The 17,094-nt window shown below is 38.9% G+C and overlaps 1 protein-coding gene across 5 annotated transcripts in view; it reads left to right on the top strand.

Annotated features, from left to right (window-relative positions):
* LOC124612654 (ribose-phosphate pyrophosphokinase 1) overlaps positions 1–17,094 on the top strand; it is a 74,655-nt gene that overhangs the window by 1,049 nt on the left and 56,512 nt on the right. Inside the window, exon 1 of one of the 5 annotated variants that reach the window (XM_047140971.1) lies at positions 4,603–4,705. The exons of the other annotated variants lie outside the window; for them this stretch is intronic. The gene's annotated coding sequence lies outside the window, so the exon portion shown is untranslated. Of the gene's footprint in view, positions 1–4,602; positions 4,706–17,094 lie in introns of those variants that run through there. 5 annotated transcript variants of the gene reach the window in all.

Consider the following 17,094-nt stretch of genomic DNA (forward strand, 5'->3'; position numbering starts at 1 on the left):
TGTGGGAAATTCATTTTCATATTTATACTTCAATCACTGATCATATACATGATATAGGTTTCATCTGGTATATATACATAACAAATAAACACATGTAGATATACAAATGTGGCAAGTACCCATAATATATAAAACAGTAAATAATATTAATAAGTGGGTAGTGAAATCTAGCAAACAGAAAGATATGATACAATGCTATACTATTCTCCATCATGCACCTCAAATCTCTGTAGGATAATTCTGGCTTTATGATACAGACTGCTGGAAGATACCATCATATCAGGGAAGACATCAAGCATGAAGGGCACAGGTTCTCCGTAAAATGTTCACGAAGTCCACGTTGTCATGGTATATTTGATTACAATCACAAGTCCGTGTAAGCCCAGCTGTATGCCTCCAGTAGTGTAATAATGCTTTTACTGACCTGTTCCCATGGTGCCAAGCATTTTTAAAGCAGCCTTCACCTGGATGATAGCATATCTGGACAGGACCATCAACATGAAAAACATGATTCACCCAACCAAACAACATGTTTCCATTGACCCACAGTCAAATCTTGAATATCTTATGCCCACTGCAATCACAATTCATGATATTGTAAGGTAAACATGGGGACACATTGGATTTGTCTATTGCAGAGCCCCATGATCAGTTAAGTGCATTGAACAATGCTCTCTGAAACACTTGTGCCTGCACCAACATTGTACTCTATCATCAGACCTGCCACCAATTACTGCCTATCCTACTTTCAAGAGCAGGCAAGCCTCCAACCTCCATGTTCTGTGATGAAGTGTAAACATTCAAAACCTTGTCATCTACTCAGGGATTCACTATCCTTCAAACACTTTCCATAGATACTCACAACAGCAGTATGTGAACAGCTTTGCCATTTCCAAGAAGCTTGTGCCCAGATGCCAGATCATAGCCATGATCCTTTGTCAAACTTCCTTATGTAAGTGGATTTCCCATTTGCAGCCCGCGGTGTTGTTAGAATGATGCCCCATTCATGTATGCTCTCCTTATGTACTTTCCTTACCATGTCATGTACTTGCAACACCATCAAGTGACATTCCGTTTTGCGGTGAGTGGTGGTCACATTGTTTTGGGTCATCAATGTATTTTACCTACATGAGATTTCCTTATCATATAAGTATGCAACACCAATTTCTAAAACCTTATTTACTATCTTTACCTACTACACAAAGCTTTTTAAGATTTATGTCTCCAGATTTAATGATAATATTCTTCCTTGTTGGCTATGTCATTTGCCTGTATTTTGTGGAATACCTTTTTCTGTCCCTCTATTAATATTTATTTTCCTGCTCTATCTCCAAATAAAGTTTAGTTGTGAACTGCTCATCAGTTTTCTGTAAATGATGTTTCATCTACATACATTGCCATTTTTTCACTTGCTGTCTCTTGCACATTGTTCATATGCACTTTTTAGTTTGAAAATGAGTTACTTCAACACTGAAGCTCGTGATACACCATACCTTGCCAATTTAAAACCAGAATATTTTGTTGTTTTTGTGCTTTTTCACTAAGTACTTTTTTTATGATTTCAGTCATTTATTGTAGCAATAGAATTTGGGGAGCATAACATGTGTTGATGTATTCCTCTTCTTAATCTACATATGTAATCCTACAATGCCTTTAAAAGTCTGTTCAAACAGTAATATGTGCTAATGGCACAAGAGTACTAATCAAAGGTCAAAATTCAACCTTAGAAAATGCAGCTCAGATGTTAGCTGAACTGGCGTATAGTAATTTGAAGCATGTAAGCAGACACACAGTATGCTGCCATCTTGTTTCCTTATTACTTGCTTTGCCCTTGTATTGTTTTTTTCCTTATGAACAGATTTTACATGCTGTAGTATTTTAGCCGAAAAAGATTTACCCTGAAAGTCTTCTGCTGTTAGCTACAGTATGAACAATTTCTTGGACTAGTGTTATACCCTTCTAAGCATGAATCTCACCAGTTTGTCACAAAAATGTGTCAAAAAGACACTGTTGCTTTGAACATGATGTTCCATTGTTTGATACAAAACAAAAACATTTGTTACAGTCATCAACAGCAGATAAAAAAATAGTTTTCTCTGATATTTTGTCTCTAGCATCAACAAAGATAGCATTTTGGCAGAAAAATTAAAATAAATGGTGAAATGTAGGAATTACTTACACACAAAACTTACAATATGACATACACACATAAAGACTATATTTCTGATGTCCTGCCTGATAAACATTTTTTTTTCTTTTTATAATTTCATTCTGTGGCTTAAAAAGTTTATGATCACTTGAAATTCTAAAGTGATTTGGACAATCACATCCTGTACAATTTATTTGCTGTTTGATTAAATGTAACAAATTTCATTTGGTTCTTGCTATGCAACTTTCTATATTTTTACTTGATGAGTGTGCTAAGTGTAAGACTGTTGTTCTTTCTGTCAAACTCTATTAATGTATTGCTAGAGTCATTTCAGGTGTTGTGAGGATTCATTATTTATATTTTGTACTACTTTTGTATTAAAATATTCCCAATTATATTGCATTAGGATTTGTTGCCATATCACTCGATTCATATTTTGGACATTGCTTTAAATCTTAGAGTGGACCTTCCAGAATTATGTTTTCCATGGTTTTCCAAAATCACTCAAGATAAATACAGTGACGTTTCCTTAAAAAAACACATGGTCAGTTTCCTTCCTCATCCTTCTCCAATGCAAGTTCATGCTCCACAATAAACGATCCTGTCATCAATGGAACAATTAATTCTAATCTTCCTCCCTTCATTCCTTTTTAACGCTTTGTGTAACTCTTCACAGACATCTTCTACCACTTCAGAGAGAGAGAGTACACCTGTGCATAGAATATAATTATTTCTGTGTAATATAGTTTGCTTATTTTTAAAATGAACCTGACTGTTCCAATAGCTGCTCTCTACATCTGCAACACTGTCACTAATTTTCTTGTGCACTGACACTAATACCTACATCTGAATTTCCTCCCTGCTCTGCACCCATGTAGAAAAATATGTGATCTACTTTAATTCTATTTGTTCTTTTCTTACATTATTTTTAATGCTGTCACTTTTGGTATTATTTAATTCCTCTTTCAACTCCATTAATTTCTCTTCACTTTGATACCTATAGTTCCGTAGTTTATTGCCTCTATTTAAGAATTAGTGTTTCAAGTATTTTATAAGGTAAATGATCCTATTTATTTAGCCAATTTTGTGTAAAAACTTTGAACACAGCGTAGCTGCAGATGCCCCATGCCTGAATCCATTGCTCAGGTTCCCTCAATTCACTACTCCCAATACCATTTCACCCAGTCAAAATACCAACATCCAGAAACTCACATATCACACTAGAGCTCTGACAACCCTAATTATTGCATATTAGCCTACCAAGGTCTGAGGAGTTTGGTAAGAGATAATAATGGTGTTTGGCAGAACTGTGATCACCACAGTCTGAATGCTTCCAAACCTCAGAGCTTGAGATCAACATGGTCAGTTCTGTAACCTGTAATGGTGTCATTATGTAGTTTTGTAGTGTCAGCCATGGGGAGGGTGGAAGAGCAGGTGTAGGATTGTCTGAGTAACCGCTCCAACCTCCTCACCTTGGATGTGTTGGTTCACTAGTGGGGTACGTGCAGGACCAAATTCAGCAAAGCTCATGTTAAAATCAGAGTCAGTTACTGATATCATACAACAATGCTCCATGTCCACAACCAGCAGGCAGGGGGAGGGGGGGTATCAAACCCACAGTCCTTGGAAGCAATGCGTAGTCAGGATCTTGGCAGTAGGTATAAAAAACACAACTTGTATCAGGAGCAGGGCATTCTTTCTGTACAGGCAGCTCAGCAGTGGCTAATGCTGAGACACAATAATTAGGATGTGCTGAAGGTCTGTCCATCAGTGGCTTGTGGTGGAGGTAGTGTCATCCGGTGAGTGAACTCCAGCCCCCAACATCTGGCTGGCAGTGCATGGCACAGCAGTCACTAAGCCAGTCGGTAGCTAATAGTGTTTTAGTTCAATATTCAGTCTGGTGCATGCCATATGACAAATGGTGCTGTTGAATGACAGAGCAACAATACTGCTTTGTGTCAAATGGCGGCAGCCCGCTCTACAATGGTCTCCAAATTTGTGCCCCTTGGTAGCTGGTCAGGTGCTATTTATACGCACCCTCACCCAGCCTGTTATTTTCTAGAAGCCAGGTGCCATGTTGTTGTCCATTCGTAATGCTGAAGTGGTTTCCCAAATTTCTGTAACACATGGGTAGTCATATCAACATAACGGGGCTGGATGGAATGGCATAATGCTGAAACACCTACTTGCTGCAATCTGCAGCAATTACATAGTTGTCAGATGCTGACTTGCAAGAGCTAGCTAGCAACCACTGCACAACCTAGCTCTCAAGTCAATATTGTTAGTTATAAGTGAATCAGTCGCTATGTGACGCAAAGTCCAGTGGTTGCAAGGTCAGTTTGTAAGCAGTTCTATATTGTTCTTTCCGTCACTAACATAAAGGCTGGTTTGTTACAGATCTCCAGTTCTGTCACTACCAGCTATCCTCTTTACTTCAGTGTTACTGGTACATCCCATATCATCAACATTCTGCCTTATATGATTCATATCTTGGCCTGTACATGTGAACGGTTTCTTCTGCTTCCTCTTCAACTACAGTTTTCAGCAGTGACTCATGTGAGAACATATTTAATCACTCTATATGTTTGATTTATTAAGTTACTTGTTAAATCTTTTTTCTTATTAACTTACGGCACGACAAACTCCTATAACGCAACATTTTAAGAGTGCTTCCCTTTTGTCTATAGTTCACACCTATACACAACTGTTCTCGAAACATACTTTTCATGAATCTTGCCAATTAAGGCTTACATTTTTTAATGTTAGCATTCATTTACACTACTGGGGAAAAAATGCAACACTCCTGAGAACTGTGTTTAGTCACACCAGGCTATAAAATATGCATACTGAGAGGCTGTAGTATTAAGTGATTCATTTGTCACAGTCATCTGCGATCAGATGTCGCCCTGGAGGTCTGTCTGTACACCCCCTGTTTTAAACTGCAGGCAGTGTTTAGAAGTGAACAGTTTGTGCAACATTCATTCTATGGTACAACCATGCCCCGCCATCAAGTGTGTACTCCTATTAAACAACTTCAGTCATTAAAACAGGACTAAACTGGGTGGATGTATCAACAGGTTGCTAAACATGCTGGGCACAATTTATTAGCATATGTAGCTACTTTCAATAGTGGCCTGTGGAATATTCCCACACCCGCAGACCTGGTTCTGAACTTCCATATAGTACAGATGCACATCAAGAATGCTGTATTGTGGAATCACCACTGGCCCACCAAACATCTACAGGGAAGAAATATGGGCACATGTTGCACCTGATGTGTCACAAAGGTCCATTGGGGAACTGGCTGCATACAGCAGCACTAAGATCACACGTGCCTCTCGCCAGGCTACCACTGATATCACAATGTGGCCAAACATCGCTACTATGGTGTCATAAAAGAGTCAACGGGTGAGTGAAATTTCACTCTCTTGTTTTCACTGATGAGAGTGGGTTTTGTCCACATGTGAGTGACAGATATAGATGCATAAAGTGTAGACCTGGTGAGGAGCCTTTCCTAGAGTGTATTCACCCATGAGACATACCGTATTTACTCGAATCTAAGCCGCACTTTTTTTCCGGTTTTTGTAATCCAAAAACCGCCTGCGGCTTAGAATCGAGTGCAAAGTAGGCGGAAGTTCCGAAAAACATTGGTAGGTGCCGCCACATTTAACTTCTGCCGTCAAATATACAGGGTGCTCAGAATGTGTGAAATGCTTGTAGGGATGTTACAGGGCAGGTTGTACTGAGACATAAATGTTAAGAAAGAAATTCGATACGTTGCTCTGTTTCCGAGTTATTTAGCATAGAATTTAGCCAATCGGGGCGTCGCGCGCTCGCATTCAAGCGGCCTGCCAGGGGCGGTGTTGCCTAACGAGTGCTTTGTCTCGTTAGTTGAAACTTGAATTTACGCGCGCGACCATCTGATTGACTAACTTCAATGCTAAATGACTCGGGAAACGGTGCAACGTATCGAATTTCTTTCTTAACATTTATGTCTCAGTACAACCTGCCCTGTAACATCCCTACAATTATTTCACATATTTTCTGACCACCCTGTATGTAGCGTTGCACAGGCATGCTTTGCAGGCACAAAGATAAATACTGGCACCAAAACCTCTGCGTCAGTAAATAAATTTAAAAAAAAAGGTAGAAGACGAGCTTTTTTCTCCACCCCGAGTTTCGACCACTGCATTTTCATACATTATCCAACGAAGTAAATAAAAATTCCGTATTGTTCATCTTCGAATGTAGCAGCATTTCAATTTACCACGAAAATCTGACTGGCAAGACTGGGATGTTTGTCAATATGGCCAACTCTACGTTCTGAATTTTTTCCTACCTGTGAGAAGAGATGGTTGCTAATAGGAACTTTTATGAATTGTGAATCACATGCCGTATTGTCTTCATCATAAGAATAATACGAATATAAACATTTTGCCATGTATTCTTTCATGTTTGTCGCTATCTCATTTAAATCCTGTCTGCCTAATAAACTACGAAACTAGAGCGAGACAACAGCAAACGCGGAAGAATATACATATCATGTCATGTTTATATTCGTATTATTCTTATGCCTAATAGTGATATAGCCAGAAATGAAGCATGGCAATTGACTAGATTTTTAAATCTAAGATGACTCTAATTTCTGTGCAGAATGTAATGTACTAAAGGGGTGTCTGCAAAGATTTTCAAACGGAGAAAAATTTTCGCTAAACTCTCGTTCAGAACATCATCTATCATACGCAGTCTATTATTTGGTTTTTGTTGATCATTATCAAAGAAAGCAGCAGTGTAATCAACAACAAATAGCAGTCTTTTGCCATGGTTTAGCTAATGAGACAATTCCTGTCTTTTTTTATTGTAAGCGGCGGAAGCGCGCACAAAAGCAAGCCGTGTCGCGAGCGGCGACAGGCCGTAAACACTCATTATCAGAATGCGACAAACAATGCACAGTACAGTAATGCATTTTCAGCTGAGTGACGTAAACACCTATAACAAAGAGAACAGCACTTATCAGATCAAAGAAAAATAAGCAATCAATTCAAACCAGACGAAGCACGTGGAAAAGGAAGGGTACCCGTATAAATACAGATGGAGCACCTGACGCATAGCAGTGGCTACCTGGTAAAGCTTAACTGCTGAGCTTATGACTCGAACCAAACTACTGTAGCTGTATCGTCATTCATTCAACCTAAATTGTCTCTCATATTACAATGGACCAACTTTGTTTCGATTTGGAGGTACGGCCTAAAACTTTTCTCTCCCCTTGAATTTCGAGTCTCAAATTTCAGGTGCGGCTTAGATTCGGGAAAATATTTTTTCCTTGATTTCGAGTCCCATTTTTCCAGTGCGGCTTAGATTCGAGTGCGGCTTGGATTCGAGTAAATAAGGGTTGACTTGAAGGTCTAGCACCAACACTCCATCATGCCATTGCTATCCGTTTGGTACAGGGTGCATAAAACCACAGAAGTAGCAATTTCACTAAACAAGGTGCACTCAAACTGGCTGCCCTAGTTCGTTGTTATGTCTGTCTGGCAGCCAAATCACAACATCCATGTGGTTTCTGCCTCTACCCATTGGGTGTATCCTTTTAAGGGTTGAGTGGCCCTACGAAGTTGTATGAGAAGAACATTGGGGAGCCTCCTTAAATGAACCACCTGGTCTACGGACATGGCATCTCACTTTGGTTGACTGACAAGACAAACAAATTTTTACCCACAGCCAAAACTCATGTCGCAGACCCAGCCATACAAATCTGTCCACTATCATTTGTGATATGGCACTGGCAACAAAATGAGTTAGTCCATGGATGTCATTAAATACCCTGCTCTGGTGATAAAATGGAACAGAAGTCATGGTCAGCTGTCAGAAACATCACATCACACCAGAAGGCTGGCCGTTGGCAACTTCTGCAGATACAAGCCTGTGTCTGTTTTCTTGATGTACTACTATAGCACTGCATTGGTATTTTGAGCCATAGCTAGTTGTGTGATGTTGCTCCTGCAGAAATGATTTAATGCAAGATAAATAATCTGCCACAGCATTAACAGCACCCTGCAAATGATCGGTATAAGTAGCAAATTGGTCTATGAATTTCAAAATAGCAGAATTGCTATAGTGAGAAGGAAATGCGGGGTATTCTGAAAGTGAAGGAAACTGGCTTGTGATCTGTAAATACTGTGAAATGGCATGATTCCACCCCCAGTCTATAATGTTTAAAGGCTTCATAGACAGCCAAAAAATCTCTGTAATAGACATTCAATTTTGTATGAGCCTCTGACAATTTCTGGGAAAAGAATCTGTAGTCTCCCCTCTCCTTGCTTCTATTGTCCACATTAAATAATGCCCAGTCCAAGTAATTAACAAGCAAAGCCTTTACGAAAATTTTGAGAGGAGCAAAGATTACAATACACTTTCAAGTTTACTTAGCTTGTCATGTTGAGATGACCCTAGTTCTTCTTGTCCAGGAGTCTGATTCTCAAAGCTGAAAGTCAGAATGTATCAAAGAGTCTTCACACATATGGTACATTAATAAACATAGCTAAATGCAACGAAAAAATGAACTAGTATGGTAATATACACATATATACTAAAGATATCTCAAAGTAATATTCACTTAGCAATTAGCAGACTAAAAAGAAATTATGTACACAAGCAAGACAAGTTGGACTGCACTAACGCAGCATTTAACAAATGCCTACAAAATAAGGTATGGAGCATTTCCACGATGTACTGTCATAAGAATTCTGTACTTAACATATACATGTGTTTGGTTTGTACATATGAAATTTCAAGATACTAATCCTAATATTCACAGTAGATGTGAATAAAATGAGTCTTCACTCAATTTACCACAACACCCACGACATTACCCAAAAGGGTTCATTACAATTAAAGTATGTCACTTTCTGCAGAGTTCACAATAATAATAATACATAACTTCGTTTACACATTTTTCAACACACTACAGAAAAAAACGTATAAGCATGAAAAATGTATGTGTGAAATATAGCACCACACTATCAAATTAATTGGTAAACACAAATGAAAAATCCAGTACATAAATAGTTACATTCTACAAAACGTTATATACTTTATTACTAGGTCTGTGTCGTTTACTAGTCATGACTGGACAGTCTGCATCAAGATTAATTGCATATATACATTAAAAAAATATTCACAAAATTAAGACATTTATACTTAATAGAAACAATATTTGTTTGTCCATTCACTTTGGTCACTATCAAAGAATTCACCAATGGAGTACAATGGGCGTTCTTTCAGGTCCTGTGATACTCTCCTTCTGAATGTAGCTAGCGGCAGGGATTGCAGTCCTTGAGGCAGTGAGTTGAACATCTTTAGGGCAACCAATGGAAAGCTGTCTTGCGTTCCTGTCAGTTGACACCTGGGTATTTCGATGCTCCTCTTGTTACGGGTATTGTGATTGTGTATATCTTGTCTCATGCTGAAGACTCCTTGGTTTTCTTTCACGCTGATGAGACATAAAAACACATACTGGCTGAAGACTGTCACAATTCCTAACTGCTTGATTATAGGCCTGCTGTGCTCCTGTCTTTTGCTTGATGTGATTATTCTGAGAGCTTTTTTCTGTAGAATTAGCACATCCTTACAACATGCAGAATGTCCCCATAACAGTAGGCCATAATTAATGTGGCTATGGAATAGGGCATAATATACCATTATGAGATATTGGTCACTCAATACACCTTTTAACCTCCTCAGAAGGTATATTACACGGGAGAGCTTGGAGCGCACATACACTGTGTGTTCGTTCATTGTTAATTTCCTGTCTATCATGAAGCCCAACAGTTTGACAGCCTCCATATTATCATGGCATCCGATGTTGTTAAGGGTGTTTTTTCTTCAATCATTTTCATTTTATTTTTGATGAACCATTCCTTAATGTTTTGGAAGAGTGCGTCTGTTTCTTGGAGTGATTTGCAGCAGTTCTTCCTTTGGCAAAAAGGGTGTTGTCATCAGCAAACTGTAACATATTGTTGTTATAACCCATATCATTTACATAAATAAGGAACAGGAGAGGCCCTATGACGGACCCTTGGGGTACTCCATATTCTAGCTTTTGTTCTTGTACGTACCATACCTAACAAAGATATAAAGAAAAATGTAAACCTCTACACAGAAGAAAACGTCATTTCGTAAAAAAAGGTCCGGAATTTTTGCTTGTTTTTTCTTCGACGCGGCAATAGCGTCACAAATTGTTTAATTATTTCTAACGCATTTACTGCATCGTTAAACGTCACAGAGGAATGCTGTGGATCTTCTGTATCATCCTCATTGTCAGTTGCTCCCTAGTCCACGTCCTGCGATGCACACTACACTATCTCAGCGATAGTCATGGGTTCTGTAGTGACGAGGTTTTCATCAACGTTCACGTAATCCTCAAATAATGCCTGCTCTTCTAGTCGATTTCATTTTTCATCATTAGGTGAAATATCGTCCATTTCCACCACGAACATGGACTTCATTTCCAAATCCGGCTTTTCGTAAAAAGATCCGAATGGTATCGTCTGAAACTGTGTGCCATGATGCTGCAATGTAGTGTAATTGCCTAGCAGAAGAAACAAATTCATTAATAATTTCTTGAAGTGTTCTTTCGCTCCGGTAGCACAACACGAAATAAATGACAAGTAAAAATCTTAGCTGTAAAATGTTTATTTTCATTTCTTCCTTTTTCTCGATGTTTAACACACCTGATGTCATGCTGCACAAGCGTTTTGCGATAATGCAATTTGAAATTGTATATTATTCCAAGGTCAAGTGGCTGGAGCTCACTCGTGCTACTCGCTGGAAAGAATTCCACGGTCACATTTCTCAAACAGAAAGTAAGGGGAGGATACACTGCACACTTGTCTGCGAACAATAAAATCTTCCGGCCTGCTGCACCCACTTTCCCATCGACACTTTGAAACCAGCTTTCGAAAAATTTGTCATTATACACGAGTTCTTGTTACTAGTGTATTTAGTGGGAAACGTGACAATGTTCTTAAAACAATGGGGCTTGGCAAATTTCCCGATCGTAAGTAAGGGGACCTTCTCACTCCCACACTGTTAGCGGATAACAGCACTGATACACGTCGTTTACTTTTTTTTTTTTTCTCCGTGGCAGTTCTCGCCTTTGAAAGCCACTGTGCGGTCAGGCATTAGTGGGTACGATTTGTGCTTTTACCAGTGGGGGGGATGTCTTGGTTAGAGGTTAGTAGAATTATATATGTTACTAGCTTGGACCGTGGCGTTACACATGGTTAAACAGCTATTTATAAATAGATGTTAATGCCGAAACTCACTATTCAAGCTTATGCACTATCAGAAAAGCCTTCCCTTGTTATATCTTTAAAAGTACATTATAGGTAAAGCTTATTTACAAAATCATCTACATACAGGTATGCGAGGGGAATTCAAAAAGTAGAGGCACATTTGTGAAAAGCTGTATTTATTCTGATGATAGAAAACTGAAACATATTAATAGTAAGACTTATTAAAAACTTCCAGTATTCAGCTCCACAAATTTAAATTATATGTAAAGTTTTACTCCAGTTTGTGGGAAATAAACATCCCAGGTTGGGATGCATAAACTAAAACCAGAGGAGGGGATGGTCTGATACAGAGGGGGGGGAAATCCCCCCCCCCTGCAAATCGCACACTGGGCATTACATAGTTAAACAAGCCCGTCTCATACGCACTGAAAATGTTTTTAGGAGCTTATTAGGACGTCAGTTCTTTCAAACAGGTTTCCTTTCAATCTCGCACTGCCTCGGCATCGAAATTTTTGCTTTCGCCACATACATTCTGACAGCTGATGTTATGTCTTGCCTTAAATTTATGTAGCCAAACTGATGAAGCACTGAAATTTTCCATGCCGAGTCGAATTGCAAATTCATTTGCTTTTTTACAAAGCATTGCCGCTAATAAGAATGCCTTATGCTCTATGTTGCCTGAACAACGTCCCCATATTTCCCGCCCTGAATGCGTGTCCGCTTACTAGTAGAAATTGCGAACACACATGCACTGTTCTCAGTTTTCTTTGCCATTGCTACTATAGAATTTAAAGTACATGCAGAAATTCCTAATTCCTTGACAATATTCACTTGCTTTCGATTACTGGTTTCCTCCACAACTCTCAAAATTCGCAGTTTTTCAGCGATAGTAATGCGTTTCTTTTTTCTTCCACTCATGTTACCATTTCTCAAAATAATTAGAAATACAGTAATACGGTACTATAGCCTATACAGTATGAGGTGTGATGTGTTCCGGGGTTCCCGAGTGACATGCAAGAAGTCTTGTCCAGCTGTGCCCCAGTTTGGCAGACGTCGTGTAATTTCGGGAAAACAAGTGACTGCTACAACTACTACCAACGTTCCCGACGGCTCACCACTGCCGTAATAGTAAGCTTCATACTTTATACTGTACTTCCCAATAGTGTACAGTCTCTGTATACCATCTGGTTTTCTGTGACGACTCTACTATTGCAATTTATACTGTTCTTGCGTATCTGTCAATCTATAAAATAATCTCAAGTCTGCCACATTAAAAAATTAAGTGTGAGTTGGTCCGGATGCTCGCAACAAAGTTATTTTCTAGTTGGCAACCGCATTGTCGTGTTAATAGATGGAACTAAGGCCGATATTATATCATCAAATTTTCTTTGACAATGACCTCTAACGTGGCACAAAAGGGAGTATTACACTGTCATCAAACATTTCGTCAAAGATCCCTCATAATGTCCGGTGATGACTTAAATTCCCTGCAGTTCAATTTTACTTATGGTATCGGCGGTGTACTGTGCTGATGTTGGAAACACCATCTTCATATAATGCAAGTGTTTTGTTATGAAATGTTCACTTTACGAATATTGTGGCACAAGAAGCTGAGTAACACCGTGGTTTAGTGGTTATGATACTTAACTGTCGCCTGGGAGGTTGTGAGTGCAAAACTCATCTGGACTGTACAATTTTAATTGCTGTATTCAGTTGGAATACATTCTAGAAGTATCCACAAATTTTACTGGAATGTTCTGTAGCTGTATGTATACCCTATGTTTCCTGGCTGGAGGCAGTTCGCTCCACGCTCTAGTACGTGCAAGTCGGAATAAATCTTTGTTAAGTGAAGTTAGTGTTCGTCATTCATATAATTAAACCTTCTTCTACGTGACATTATTCTGGTGGAGCCGCCGGGTACTGGAACTTGTGATAGTGCACATTATCGACGACACAGTGGCTCCGATCAGGCCACGACAGAGCCGTTGTTTACGTGGCGAGAAACCCGAGTTCGAGCCATATTCAACAGATTGCAATCTATCTGAGACAGAAGAAGAAGAGGACGTTACGATGACAGCAGCTGTGTGCCACCACATGAGACATCCTTCCGGGTTATCTGGTGACGATGGCCAAGGTCCAAACAAGTGGCTGAAGGTTAGTGTTCGTCATTCATCTAATTACACCTTTTTCTACGTGACAATATTACTAATTTACTGAGCGGACAGAGGTACATATAATAATCTGTCAATCATAAAGCAAGGACAGATTTTACTTCGTGGTGAAATGTATTCCCGGCAATGAATGGTCATTGCTAACAAAAACACACTACGCCACTGATGCCGTAAGTAAAATTATACTTAGTCTGCAGCCGTGTGCACTGCAACTGCATTGTCATTGCATTTGCAAGAAAAGCAGAAGAAAAGGAAACGTACTAGGGTGAAGCCGTGGACTTCACGGTGAGATGCGAGAGATATAGAACAAAATTTGCTACGGTGGCTGCAAGTCGAGGATGTAAAGTGGCATGAAAATCCCTTTGGGAATGGACGAGAGTACATTTCAATATGTGCTCAAGAAAGTAGCTCCTCATATTACGAAGCTGAACACTCTCCTCACAAATGCTACATCCACAAAAAATAGACTTACCATAATACTGCGATTTCTAGCTACTGTAGTTTACAGTACTGGTATAGCGCTCTAATGCTGCCGTGTACATATTCCAAAATAACGCCAAAAACGTTGGAAGGTGTGGCGTCTCTGACGCAGAGCGCCGTATCTTTGTGACTTTGCTTCTTTGGACAGCTTTGTTCTAGAGTTAACTTTCGGCGTCAGGTCGCTGACATGGAGTACCTGGCACTAGGTAGCAGCACAATGCACCTAATATTAAAAAGTATGTTTTTGGGGTGTCCAGGTACTTTTGATCACATAGAGTACTACATTTCTGACAAAGGAGAAAAAGATAGATATCTAAAGATCGTGTCCATAAGCTTTGATTTCAGTGATATTGTATAATCCATACAACTTCTTAGATTTAGGATACACAAGTCTGCATGCATTATGGCGCAGATTTTCAAGAATTTAGAATGGTCCTACATAAATATCGAAGAATTACTTTATCTCAGGTGTCAACACTTTAGATTTCTCTTTTGCTTTCACCAACACAAGATCGCCTACTTCAAACTTAGAAAACCTGCCTTTACCAACACGTCTCTGCTTTCTCCCATCCCCTCCTTTTTCATCATCTCTCTGACACACTATTCTCTCTCTTGCAGTGACTGAATTATACATGGTGGAAACTCAACTTTCTCAGAAGTAACATTAGCTAGTCTGCTAGTGATTTCAAATGGTGAAAAACCGGCTTAAGAAAGATATAAGCTGGTCACAACATCCTCAAAACCACTGACATAATCTATACAACTGGCCTGATTCTTACTACAGTATGTTCTAAACAGTATTCCAGTTTCTCTCATATATCTTTCTGCAGGATTATTCGATAGATGGTTCACAGAAGTTAGAAAATGCCTCATTTTAGAATGCTCAACAAATTCTTTCCAAGCTTGTGATGTCAACTGAGAACCATTGTCAGAAAAAAAATGTTTAAGAAATGTCCACCTGTTGAAAATAAGTGATTTCACACTTAGAAATGATTTGCTTGCTGGTAGATATCTTAAGAGGCAACAGCCTTATGAACTTCAAAAATGCATCAACCACCACAAAAACATACCAAAATCCATTCCTAGGCTTAGGTAAAAGTCCACAGACGTCCGCACACAGGAGGTCTAGGTTATTATTAGGCAGTATGTTTTGCATTTGACCTCTACTTGTATGGTTACTTTCCTTCATTCTTTTACATCTGTCACAGCTGGCATTCTTCTCCTTGACTCCCCTTTCTAAGTTATAAAAATAGATGTTGTCCTGAATCTTTTGTGTAAATTTGGTTGATCCACAATGACCAAATCTCTCATTTGTACATGTAATTAAAGTATCAATACATCGTTCTGGCGAACATAGTCTTCAGTCATCTGAGTCAGTCCTATGTCTCCTGGATAAAATACCCTTGTGTACCTTATAACACTGTTCAGTCTTTTCTTTTCCTTTCTTACCCAAAGGGCTCTTCACCAATTTCCAATATTGATCACAATTTTGATATCCGCTGATATCTTTGCAAATTTTCAAGATTTCTTTTCCCTCCTTCACACCTCTCAAGTACATAATTCTCTCCTTCTCCAAAGTTGTTATATAAGCCACTCCTTAATGGTTGCCTAGACAAAGCATCAGCAACTACTTTGTGTGTGCCCTTAATGTATCTGATTTCATAACTGAAATGATGAAGAAACAAGGCCCAATGAGGAATTCTGTTATGGTACAGCTTACACTCCTAGCGATAACAGAATGCTTTGTGATCAGTATAGGTGGTAACTTTATGATTTATTTAATAATTTTTAAACTTGTCGAAGGCCCAATGTAGAATGAAAAGTTCTTTCTCAGTTACTGTGTATGTCTTTTCATGCTTTTGCAATACTCTACATCGTAATACTCAATACTCTACATCGTAAAAATGCATGTGAAATAAATGAGCACCCAAACCAACATCATTTTTGCCGGCAAGAGTGGCCGTGTGGTTCTAGGCGCTACAGTCTGAAGCCGAGCGACTACTATGGTCGCAGGTTCGAATCCTGCCTTGGGCACGGATGCGTGTGATGTCCTTAGGTTAGTTAGGTTTAATTAGTTCTAAGTTCTGGCGACTGATGACCTCAGAAGTTAAGTCGCATAGTGCTCAGAGCCATCTGAACCATTTGAACCAACATCACTTCTGTCTGTGATAATACAAAAAGGAAGAGACAAATCTGAACAGAGTCTGACATTGACACAACTGTCCTTTGTTCTCTTTGGAAGCATCCTGACATTTCTGATTCCAATCCAAAACAGTATTCTTCTTCAAAAGTTCACACAGGTATGAAGCATTCAAAGCTTGGGTGCTACAAAATTTTCTATAGAATCCAGTTAACCCAAAAAATAATTTAAGTTGTTTTTTTGCTGCAAGAACCAGGAAAAGCATCAAGTTTCTTTTTATCAGGTGCAATTTCTTCCTCAGATATAATGTGCACTAAAATTTTACTTCTTCCACGCCAATTTTACACTTACCTTTTTTCAATGTCATACCACCTGATTCCAATTTTGAAACCACATCTCTTAAGATCCAAATGTTGTTCCCACGTCTTCCCAGTTACCAAAATGTCATCAACACATGCAATTAATTTTTAATTCATTTAAATTCCCAAGACAGAGTCCAAAGCACTTCTGAATTCAGCTACAGGCACACTTATCCCAAATGGCACCACACAGCATTGAAAACACTTACCTCTATACAAAGTTGCAGTATACTTTCTAAAATTAATTTCGTGTGGAATCTGTTGAAATCCAGAGGTCAAGTTCAAACTATTCATGAATGTTACATAATCAATTTTGCATAATTGCTTGACCATGTTCTCATGATGGTCATTCTGTTGATAAGAACCCTTTTTTAATATGTCTAGACTCCAAAACGATTCTCATTCCACCATATCCCTTACTTACCACAACCAAAGGATTATTGTAAGCACTCCTACTTCTCTGAATTACTCCCTATGTTACCATTTTCTAAATTTCTTT

The sequence above is a fragment of the Schistocerca americana genome, chromosome 4 (assembly GCF_021461395.2).
Source record: "Schistocerca americana isolate TAMUIC-IGC-003095 chromosome 4, iqSchAmer2.1, whole genome shotgun sequence".
Classification (NCBI taxonomy): domain Eukaryota; kingdom Metazoa; phylum Arthropoda; class Insecta; order Orthoptera; family Acrididae; genus Schistocerca; species Schistocerca americana.